At 41.2% G+C, this 10,400-nt stretch overlaps 1 non-coding gene across 1 annotated transcript; it reads left to right on the top strand.

The window, feature by feature from the left end:
• The first annotated feature begins 7,992 nt into the window (after positions 1–7,992).
• Positions 7,993–8,147, top strand: LOC143432462 (5.8S ribosomal RNA). Its single transcript, XR_013103033.1, has one exon. It is a non-coding gene; the product is annotated as a 5.8S ribosomal RNA (ribosomal RNA).
• Positions 8,148–10,400: the final 2,253 nt, after the last annotated feature.

Here is a 10,400-nt window from a genome sequence, read left to right on the forward strand (position 1 = left end):
TGTACAAGGCGAAGTTAGGGACGCAACAGCATGAATTTTTATTTTATAAGTAATATTTTTTTTATAAATAATATTTATAGTCTATGATGGATTGAAAGAAATATATACGACTCGCTCAATAACTATAAATATAGGAAAACGACCATCAAAATGTCTATCAATACTCATATGCTGAACATCTACTGACATCTAACGGTTCTAATTTGTATGAAAGCACAGGTTCCCCATTGCCAAATGTGATCCTGCGTCATTGCTGAGGAGATTCATGAATGGAGCGATGATACGCGTGTCACCATGGTGCTGGTGCTGCGCGATTCGCTTGTCTAGAACGTGCTGGTAACACGTTCTGGCATTTTAGTTAACGAATCCGGTCACAGATGATTACGAATCACTTGACACTCCTCGGAAGTGGCAATATAGTGCCGGCACGGTGTCGCTACCATCTTGCCGTTTGTTATCTGGGATGCTTTTTAGTGCATTATTCGGAATTGAATTTGAACACATAGCTACTTAATCGCGAATTTGTATGTACATAATTATGCATGACTGCATAAAAAGGATATCATGTACTTTTATAATCAATGCGATATAAGAATATAAAACGAAGAACTATCCACTCCCATCAGGAGTAAAAACAATGTTTGGTACGCAAAGTTCATTGCAAAATATAATCAAGCAGTTAATATATCAAATCACAGCACACAATAAATCACTGAATGTATAATGATATGAATAGTAAGAAAAACATATTTACCTGTTAGATGTTTATAAATTCAAATTTAAAAGTCCAAGTCACATTTAATATATTATTGTTTAACAAGGTGATTTAATGTTGTTTCAAATAGGCGTGCAGAACTAGCTCGTACTTCTATCAATGTAACTTCATTCGAATAATACAAAGGATAAGAGGAAATATTCTCCAATGTGTCACATATACAAATCAACGGATGCAAGGGAGAACACTCGATCTCAGGGTAGCGAGATCGGGGCGCCATCATGACGTAATCGTATAACGCCGGTTCCGGGATGGTGCAGAGAGGAAATGTGGAGGATAGAGAGGGTAAAATAACAACAACGTAACTAAAGAGAAAGAAAAAGAAAATCTGTGAAAGCATTGCATTTATTAAGAGGAAAACCTACAATTATCGAACAACAGATTATATACCATACCGTCCGGGCAAGGTACAACGAAATAGACGATATCGTGAGACAAAATAAGAAAATCGAGAAACTGAAGAAGAAAATAATACTTTAGACTGGACGAATCAATGTCACTGATTCCGGCAAGCTTAATGGAAAACGCATAACGATGAATCGGTTAGAGTATAAGATAGATGTTTGTCGCGGTTTGAGTGGCTCTGGGAATCCTTTGCCCGCATCAGGGCAGGCAGTAGGATGGTGGAGGGCCTGCCCTCCTGTTGCTTGGATCTATAGAATTCACATTCTTTTGTAGAGTAGAACCAGATAATTACAATGCTTTTCATAGAAGATTACAGCTTACTTAATTCGAAACGTTGAAATGAGATGAGTCATGGCATTGTATGATGCATTAGTACTCTATTGTCTCGACATGTAGACACTACGAAGGGCAATCCTGTTGCATGGAGCTGTAGAATTTACATTCTTATGAAGTTTTAAAGCAGATAAGCATAGAGCTATTCATAAGAGATTACAGCATTCTTACTTTGAAACGATGAAACGGGATGCGCCAGCGCATTGCATGGAGAATTCTAGCTCGATTGCTTTAACAGACAGACACTACGAAGCGCCATGCCGTTACATGCAATTATATAGTTCACATTCTATTGAAGACCTCTAACAGATAAGCGTAAAGTTATATATGATTACAGATATATGATTACAGATATATATGGATATATGATTACAGATTCTTTGCTTTAAAACGTTGAAATGAGATGCGACATCGCGCTGCATGAAGTATTAGAAATGTCTTGCTCGGACACGTAGAGATCTGGAAACGATATTCTGTTGCAAGTAAGTAGAGGATTCACATCCTTCTAAGGTCTAGATGCAGACAAATGCAACATATTGCACAGAACATTGCAATTTACCATGAATCATTTAAATGACTTGCGACATCGTGTTGAATGAAGCATTAGAAATTTATTGCTTCGATACGTAGACATCTGGAAGCGCTACTTCCTAGCAAGGATGTGTCGCATTTACATTCCTTTGAAGTGTGGACGAGGTATACATAACACTTCGCAATAAATATTGTATCTTATCATGCAACATGGAAATGAGATGCGATATCGCGTTTTAAGAGGCATTAGAACTCTATTGCTTCGATAAGTAGACATCTACAATCGCTATTTTCTAGCATGGAAGTGACGCATTTACATTTATTTGAAGTGTAGACGAGGAATACATAACACTTCGCAACGAATATTATATCTTATCATGGGAGATAGAAATGAGATGCGATATCGCGTTTTAGGAAGCATTAGAACTCTATTGATTCGATACGTAAACATCTGCAGACGCTATTTCCTAGAAAGGAAGTGTCGCATTTACATTAATTTGAAGTGAATACGAGGTATACATGACACTCCACAATGAATATTATATCTTATTACGAAACATAGAACTGAAATGCGATATCGCGATTTAGGAAGCATTAGAACTCTATTGCTTCGATACGGAGACATCTGCAAACGCTATTTCCTAGCAAGGAAGTGTCGCATTTACATTCATTTGAAGTGAATACGAGGTATACATGACACTTCGCTATGAATATTATATCTTATCATAAAACATGGAATTTAGATACGATATCTCGTTATAAGAAGCATTTGAACGCTATTGCTTCGATACGTAGACATATACCATCGCTATTTCCTAGGAAGGAAGTTTCGCAATTACATTCTTTAGAAAGGAATAAGAGGTATACATGACACTCCGCAATGAATATTATACCTTACCATAAAACATAGAAATGAGATGCGACATTTCGTTTTAAGAAGCATTAGAACTCTATTGCTATGTTACGTAGACAACTGCAAACGCTATTTCCTAGAAAGGAAGTGTCTCATTTACATTCATTTTAATCGTAGACGAGGAATGCATAACACTTCGCAATGAGTATTATATCTCATCATGAAACATAGAAATGAAATGCGATATCCCGTTTAGGAAGCATTTTATCTCTACTGCTGCGATGGGTGGACATCTGGAAACGCTATTTCCTTGCAAGGAAGTGTCGCATTTACATTCTTTTGAAGTGAATACGAGGTATACATAACACTCCACAATGAATATTATATCTTATCATGAAACATAGAAATGATTTGCGATATCGCGTTTTAAGAGGCATTAGAACCCTATTGCTACGATACGTAGGCATCTGCAAACGCTATTTGCTAGCATGGAAGTGTCGCATTTACATTCATTTGAAGTGTATGCGAGGTATAAGTGACACTTCGCAATGAATATTATATCTTATCATGAGACATAGAAATGAGATGCGTTATCACGTTTTGAGAAGCATTAGAATTCTATTGCTACGATACGTAAACATCTGCAAACGCTATTTCCTAGCAAGGAAGTGTCGCAATTATATTCTTGTAAAGTGTATACGAGGTGTACATGACACTTCGCAATGAATATTACATCTCATCATGAAACATAGAAATGAGATGCGATATCGCGATTTAAGAATCATTAGAGCTCTATTGCTTCGATACGTAGACATCTGCAAACGCTGCTTTCTTGCAAGGAAGTGTCGCATTTACATTCATTTGAAGTGAATACGAGGTTTACATGACACTTCGCAATTAATATTACATCTATCATGAGACATAGAAATGAGATGCGATATCGCGTTTTAAGAAGCATTAGAACTCTATTGCTACGATACGTAGAGATCTGCAAACGCTATTTCCTAACAAGAAAGTGTCGCATTTACATTCACTTGAAGTGTATGCGAGGTATAAGTGACACTTCGCAATGAATATTATATCTTATCATGAGACATAGAAATGAGATGCGATATCGCGTTTAAGAAGCATTAGAACTCTACTGCTGCGGTACGTAGACATCTCCAAACGCTATTTCTGGCAAGGAAGTGTGGCATTTACATTCTTTTGAAGTGTAGACGAGGTATACATAACACTTCGCAATGAATATTATATCTTATCATGAAACATGGAAACGAGATGCGATATCGCGTTTCAAGATACATTAGAACTGTATTGCTTCGATACGTAGTCATGTGGAAACACTATTTCCTAGCAAGGTAGTGTGGCATTTATATTCTTTTGAAATGTTGACGAGATATGCATAATGCGATGCATTGAATTACATCTTATTATGTAACATAGAAGTGAGATGCATTATCGCGTTTTAAGGAAGCATTGGAGCCCTATTGATTCAATACGTAAGGATCTAGAAACTCTATTCCGTAGCAATGTAGTTGTTTGTCATGATAAGATGTAAATCAAAGCAACCCGTAACGTATATCTCGTCAATACTTCAAGAGAATGTTAATCACACAAATACTTGCGACGGAGTAGCGTTTCTTCATGTCTAAGTATCGCAGCGATGCAGTTCTACTGCTTCATAAAACGCGTTATAGCATCTCATTTGTATGCCTCATGATTAGATGAAATGTCCGATGCAGTGAATTATTTATATCTTGTCGTTACTTTAAACGAATGTAAATGCCACACTTCCTTGCAACGGAATAGCGTTTCTAGGTTTCTTCGTATCGAAGCAATAGAGTTCGAATACTTCTTACAACGCGATATTGCATCTGATTTCTATTCCTCATGATAAGACTCATGATAAGATCATAATATTCAGTGCCACTCCATGTATATCTCGTCTACACCTCAAAAGAATGTGAATGACATACTTCCTTGCTGCGGAATAGCGTTTTTAGATATCTGCGAATCGAAGCAATAGAGTTCTAATTCTTCATAATACGCGGTATCGTAATTACACTTCTATTTCTCATGATAAGATGTAATATCAATGCAACGCTTTATGAATATCTCGTCAGCATTTCAAATAAATGAGAATCTCACGCTTCCTTGCTGCGGAATAGCGTTTCTAGATACCAACGTTTCGAAGCATAAGATTTCTGCAGCTTCATAAAACGTTATATCGCTTCTCATTTCTATGTCCAACGATAAGATATAATATCAATGCAACACATAATGTATATCTCGTCAACACTTCAAAGGAATGTAGATCTTACACTTCCTTGCTGTGGAAATAGCGTTTCTAGATGTCTACGTTTCGAAGCAATAGAGTTCTAATGCTTCTTGAAACGGGATACCGCATTTCATTTCTATGTTTCATGGTAAGATATAATATTAATAGCGAAGTGTCATGTATACTTCGTATTCACTTAAAAAGAATGTAAATGCCACACTTCCTTGCCAGGAAATAGCGTTTGCAGATGTCTCCGTATCGAAGCATTAGAGCCCTAATGCTTCTTAAAACAGGATACCGCATCTCATTTCTATGTTTTCACGATAAGATATAATATTAATAGCGAAGTGTCATGTATACTTCGTATTCACTTAAAAAGAATGTAAATGCGACACTTCCTTGCTAGGAAATAGCGATGGCAAATGTCTACGTATCCAAGCAATGGAGTTCTAATGCTTCTTAAAACGGGATACCGCATCTCATTTCTATGTTTCATGATATGATATAATATTAATTTCAAAGTGTCATGTATAGCTCGTATTAACTTAAAAAGAATGTAAATGCGACACTTCCTTGCTAGGAAATAGCGTTTGCAGATGTCTACGTATCGAGGCAATAGAGTTCTAATGCTTCCTAAAACGCGATATAGCATCTCATTTCTATGTTTCATGATTGGATATAATATTCATTGCGAAGTGTAATGTATACATCGTATTCACTTCAAAGGAATGAAAATGCGACACTTGCTTTCTAGGAAATAGCGTTTCGAAATGTCTACGTATCGAAGCAGTAGAGTTCTAATGCTTCTTAAAACGAGATATCGCATCTCATTTCTATGTTTCATGATTAGATATAATATTCATTGCGAAGTGTCATGTATACATCGTATTCACTTCAAAGGAATGAAAATGCGACACTTGCTTTCTAGGAAATAGCGTTTCGAAATGTCTACGTATCGAAGCAGTAGAGTTCTAATGTTTCTTAAAACGAGATATCGCATCTCATTTCTATGTTTCATGATAAGATATATATTATTCATTGCGGAGTGTCATGTATACATCGCATAAACTTCAAGTGAAAGTAAATGCGACATTTCCATGCTAGGAAATAGCGTTTGCAGATGTCTACGTATCGAGGCAATAGAGTTCTAATGCTTCCTAAAACGCGATATAGCATCTCATTTCTATGTTTCATGATTGGATATAATATTCATTGCGAAGTGTAATGTATACATCGTATTCACTTCAAAGGAATGAAAATGCGACACTTGCTTTCTAGGAAATAGCGTTTCGAAATGTCTACGTATCGAAGCAGTAGAGTTCTAATGCTTCTTAAAACGAGATATCGCATCTCATTTCTATGTTTCATGATTAGATATAATATTCATTGCGAAGTGTCATGTATACATCGTATTCACTTCAAAGGAATGAAAATGCGACACTTGCTTTCTAGGAAATAGCGTTTCGAAATGTCTACGTATCGAAGCAGTAGAGTTCTAATGTTTCTTAAAACGAGATATCGCATCTCATTTCTATGTTTCATGATAAGATATATATTATTCATTGCGGAGTGTCATGTATACATCGCATAAACTTCAAGTGAAAGTAAATGCGACATTTCCATGCTAGGAAATAGCGTTTGCAGATGTCTACGTATCGCAGTAATATAGTTCCAATGCTTCTTAAAACGCATTATCGCATCTCATTTCTATGTTTCATGGCAAGATATAATATTCATTGCGAAGTGTTCTGTATACCTCGTCGAGTTGATACTATAACGATACTATAACGAGGAGTTGCATACTTTCGTACAAAAATAAAGTGCTCTCGGGTATGGTCCTCATGATCCGCGGCACGGCAAAAAATTACAAACAGTAACGTGCTCTCGCGTGTGGTCTTCGTGACCCGCGGCACGGAAAAATACCAAACAATAACGTGCTCTCGCGTGTGGTCTTCGTGACCCGCGGCACGGAAAGATGAAGAAAAAAGAATGTGCTCGAACGTGCCGCATCCACTGCACTGCCACACGAACAAAAACATTACATCCACAGCCCGTAGTATGCAACTCCGCCTCGTGTCGGAGAGATCGAGGCGTCCGATCCTTTGGAGATTGTACGTAAACCGGAACTATATTCCTTCCAAAATAAAAATTATAAGAGTCCAGATATATGGATGAAACAAACGCAAAGCGTATGCAGTCAAGAATAATCTTCCTTCGGTCGAGATCCGTTATGTTCAGAGAGGAATAACATCGCAGCAGCCTCGTTGTCGAGAGTCTGAAACCCGCCGTTGCGAGATCGAACTTTACTTGCTCGTTTCGCGTTGTCGCGAAAAATATAGACCGCTGGAGGCTGTTGTTGGGCGAACGGTGGAGCGTCCTAACGAATGTACGAATTTTTTTTCGTTTACCTGAGCCTTGTTGGAATCGACACGACTGGGTGGTATTGGAATTTTGAAGAGACCGTCGTCGTCGTTCGTTCGTTCGGGGGGGACGATTCGTCGCTCGCGCCCAAGCCTCGTTGTCGAGAGTCTGAGAAAAAACCGCCTTTGCGAGATCGAATAATTTTATACTCGCTTCGTGTTGCCGGGGAAAACTCTTATAGACTGCCTCGAGACTGTGCGCGAAGACGACGAGTATCCCATCGATAATAACATTGTTATGTTCACCCGAACGAGAGCGTCTTGTCGATCTCGAAAGCAATACGCCGCTGGGTGTTTGGTTTCTTTTCTTCTCAGTTCGACGCGCACGTTTGGGTATCGACTTGTTCGAACGTTAGTACCAAGAGACTTAAAGATCAATAAAATATACATATACGATTACCCTGAACGGTGGATCACTTGGCTCGTGGGTCGATGAAGAACGCAGCTAATTGCGCGTCAACGTGTGAACTGTAGGACACATGAACATCGACATTTCGAACGCACATTGCGGTCCACGGATACAATTCCTGGACCACGCCTAGCTGAGGGTCGTTCGCGTAATCAGAATACTGCTTGCGTTGCGTTTCGTCGAATCTTTTTTCCCTACGGTGCTCGAATCTGCCCGCTGTCGTTCATTCTCGAATTAAATTACGAACGTTTCTGAGTTCGGGCGGCACCGAGAAAGGGAGGAAGAGGAGCGATACGCGACGTACGAGTGATCGTTGGACGTTCGTCCAAGTCGTCTGTGGCCGTGCCAAGGCAACCTGCGATTGGCAACGTGTATGCGCGTGCGGGGTGCGTAAACGTGCTCACGGAACTCGATGGTGTGTCGATCACGAACTCGCGTGAGTTCCTCGTGGCGTCGTGAGTCGTCCGTTAAACGGACGACCGCCCACGGGAACCGCTTCGTGTTTCAATCGCCGATTTTGTTCCGCGTTCCGAATTCGCACACCCACCACACGCATCGCCTTCGCCTGCCTTTAGCGCACGATACGAACATGCCGCGCGCTCGACGTCATTTAAAATGAATTGTTTTTTTCACGCCGCAAGACCGAGGGAGAATTCTCGGTCGAGAGAGAAGAAATATACAAGAGAGAGAGAGAGAGAGAGAGAGAGAGAGAGAGCGACATCGTCGTAACGCGAGGGACGATGATGCGCATCCGATCGTTCGAAGTTCTCCTCGTACTGTCCCAGGGTGTTCGATCAGAATAATCCGTTCTCTCTGTTCTCTCTGCGCGTGTATACCATGTTTCCGCGAGGGAAGAAAAGATCTCTCGCGCGGACAGTCACTCGAACATAGGCCGTCGTTGCGCCCGTGTAGCGTCGCAACGTTTCTGGTCTGTGACGCGTGTCCGCGCTTTGGAGATCTCCGGAAGCGAAACTCGAATCGGTAACACGCGCGACAAAGGAGAGAGTTTTCAGAGCAGATACGAGAAGATTGGTTCCCCTTTGGCGAGGCTCGAGTTTTTCTTCTACGAGGTGCCGCCTCGGTGCCGCAAGGTACTACTGCCCTACTGCGTGATCATCGAGTGCGTTGGTCACCCCATGTCTTCGTTGCCGAGACAGGACCGCGCGACCAAAAGCCGGTCATCCAGTCCGCGGAAGCGCAGCTTGTGCTACGATCGCATCGTACGCTTTTCCACGCGTGCGTTCCCTTTTATTTCCCGTTCAGGCAGCAGAGAGATTCGTGCGAGCGCTCCAACTCGGTCTGTCCTTCGTTCTGAAGGATCAGGGTAATAAAATCGGGGGAAAAGGAGTCGCTCCGTTTCGATCTCTGCGTGTTACGCGCGCAAGGTTGGGAACCGCTGGAGAGTATAAACAGTTGTTGATCGTTCGCAGGTACGACGATAAAGAGGACGGATGTTAAAGAAACGCCGGTAGCTTGGTCGTCTAGCGAGAGTCTCGTATTTTTTCTTTTATATTTTTTACGAATCTTATATAAAAGAAATACCGACACACGAAAGACATTGGCGAGGTGCATAAAACGCTTCGACGAGAACAACAACGAAGAGAGGTGCGTGTAGTTTTTTCTTGCCGTTTTCTCGAGCGGTAAATCAAAGGATCGCTCTGTCGGAGATGGACGAAAGTTCTTTTCGTCGTCTGCCTTCCCCGTTCGCCGATGCTCTCTCCTCGTCTTGTATATATTATACATACGAATCTCTTTTTACCTTCTCTCCGTAAGCGAACTCGATGTCACGAATGAATTTCGTGCGTCACGTAGAGACGACCTCGGATTAGGTGAGATTACCCGCTGAATTTAAGCATATTACTAAGCGGAGGAAAAGAAACTAACCAGAATTTCCTTAGTAGCTGCGAGCGAACAGGAATGAGCCCAGCACTGAATCCCGCGGTTCCGCCGCTGGGAAATGTAGTGTTCGGGAGGATCCGTTTATCCCGAGACAACGAACCGCGTCCAAGTCCATCTTGAATGGGGCCATTTACCCACAGAGGGTGCCAGGCTCGTAGCGACCGGTACGCGTTTCGGGAGGATTTCTCCTTAGAGTCGGGTTGCTTGAGAGTGCAGTCCTAAGTGGGTGCTAAATTCCATCTAAGGCTAAATACGACCACGAGACCGATAGCGAACAAGTACCGTGAGGGAAAGTTGAAAAGAACTTTGAAGAGAGAGTTCAAGAGTACGTGAAACCGTTCAGGGGTAAACCTGAGAAACCCAAAAGATCGAATGGAGAGATTCATCGACGACGATACTGGTTCCCGATGGCGCGCGATGCCCCGGTGGTACCCTCGCGGTTCCACAGCGAGCGGCACGCCGTCGTCGGCGAACGTTCCGGTGATGTAGTCGTACAC

This window comes from Xylocopa sonorina, unplaced genomic scaffold (genome assembly GCF_050948175.1).
Source record: "Xylocopa sonorina isolate GNS202 unplaced genomic scaffold, iyXylSono1_principal scaffold0288, whole genome shotgun sequence".
Classification (NCBI taxonomy): domain Eukaryota; kingdom Metazoa; phylum Arthropoda; class Insecta; order Hymenoptera; family Apidae; genus Xylocopa; species Xylocopa sonorina.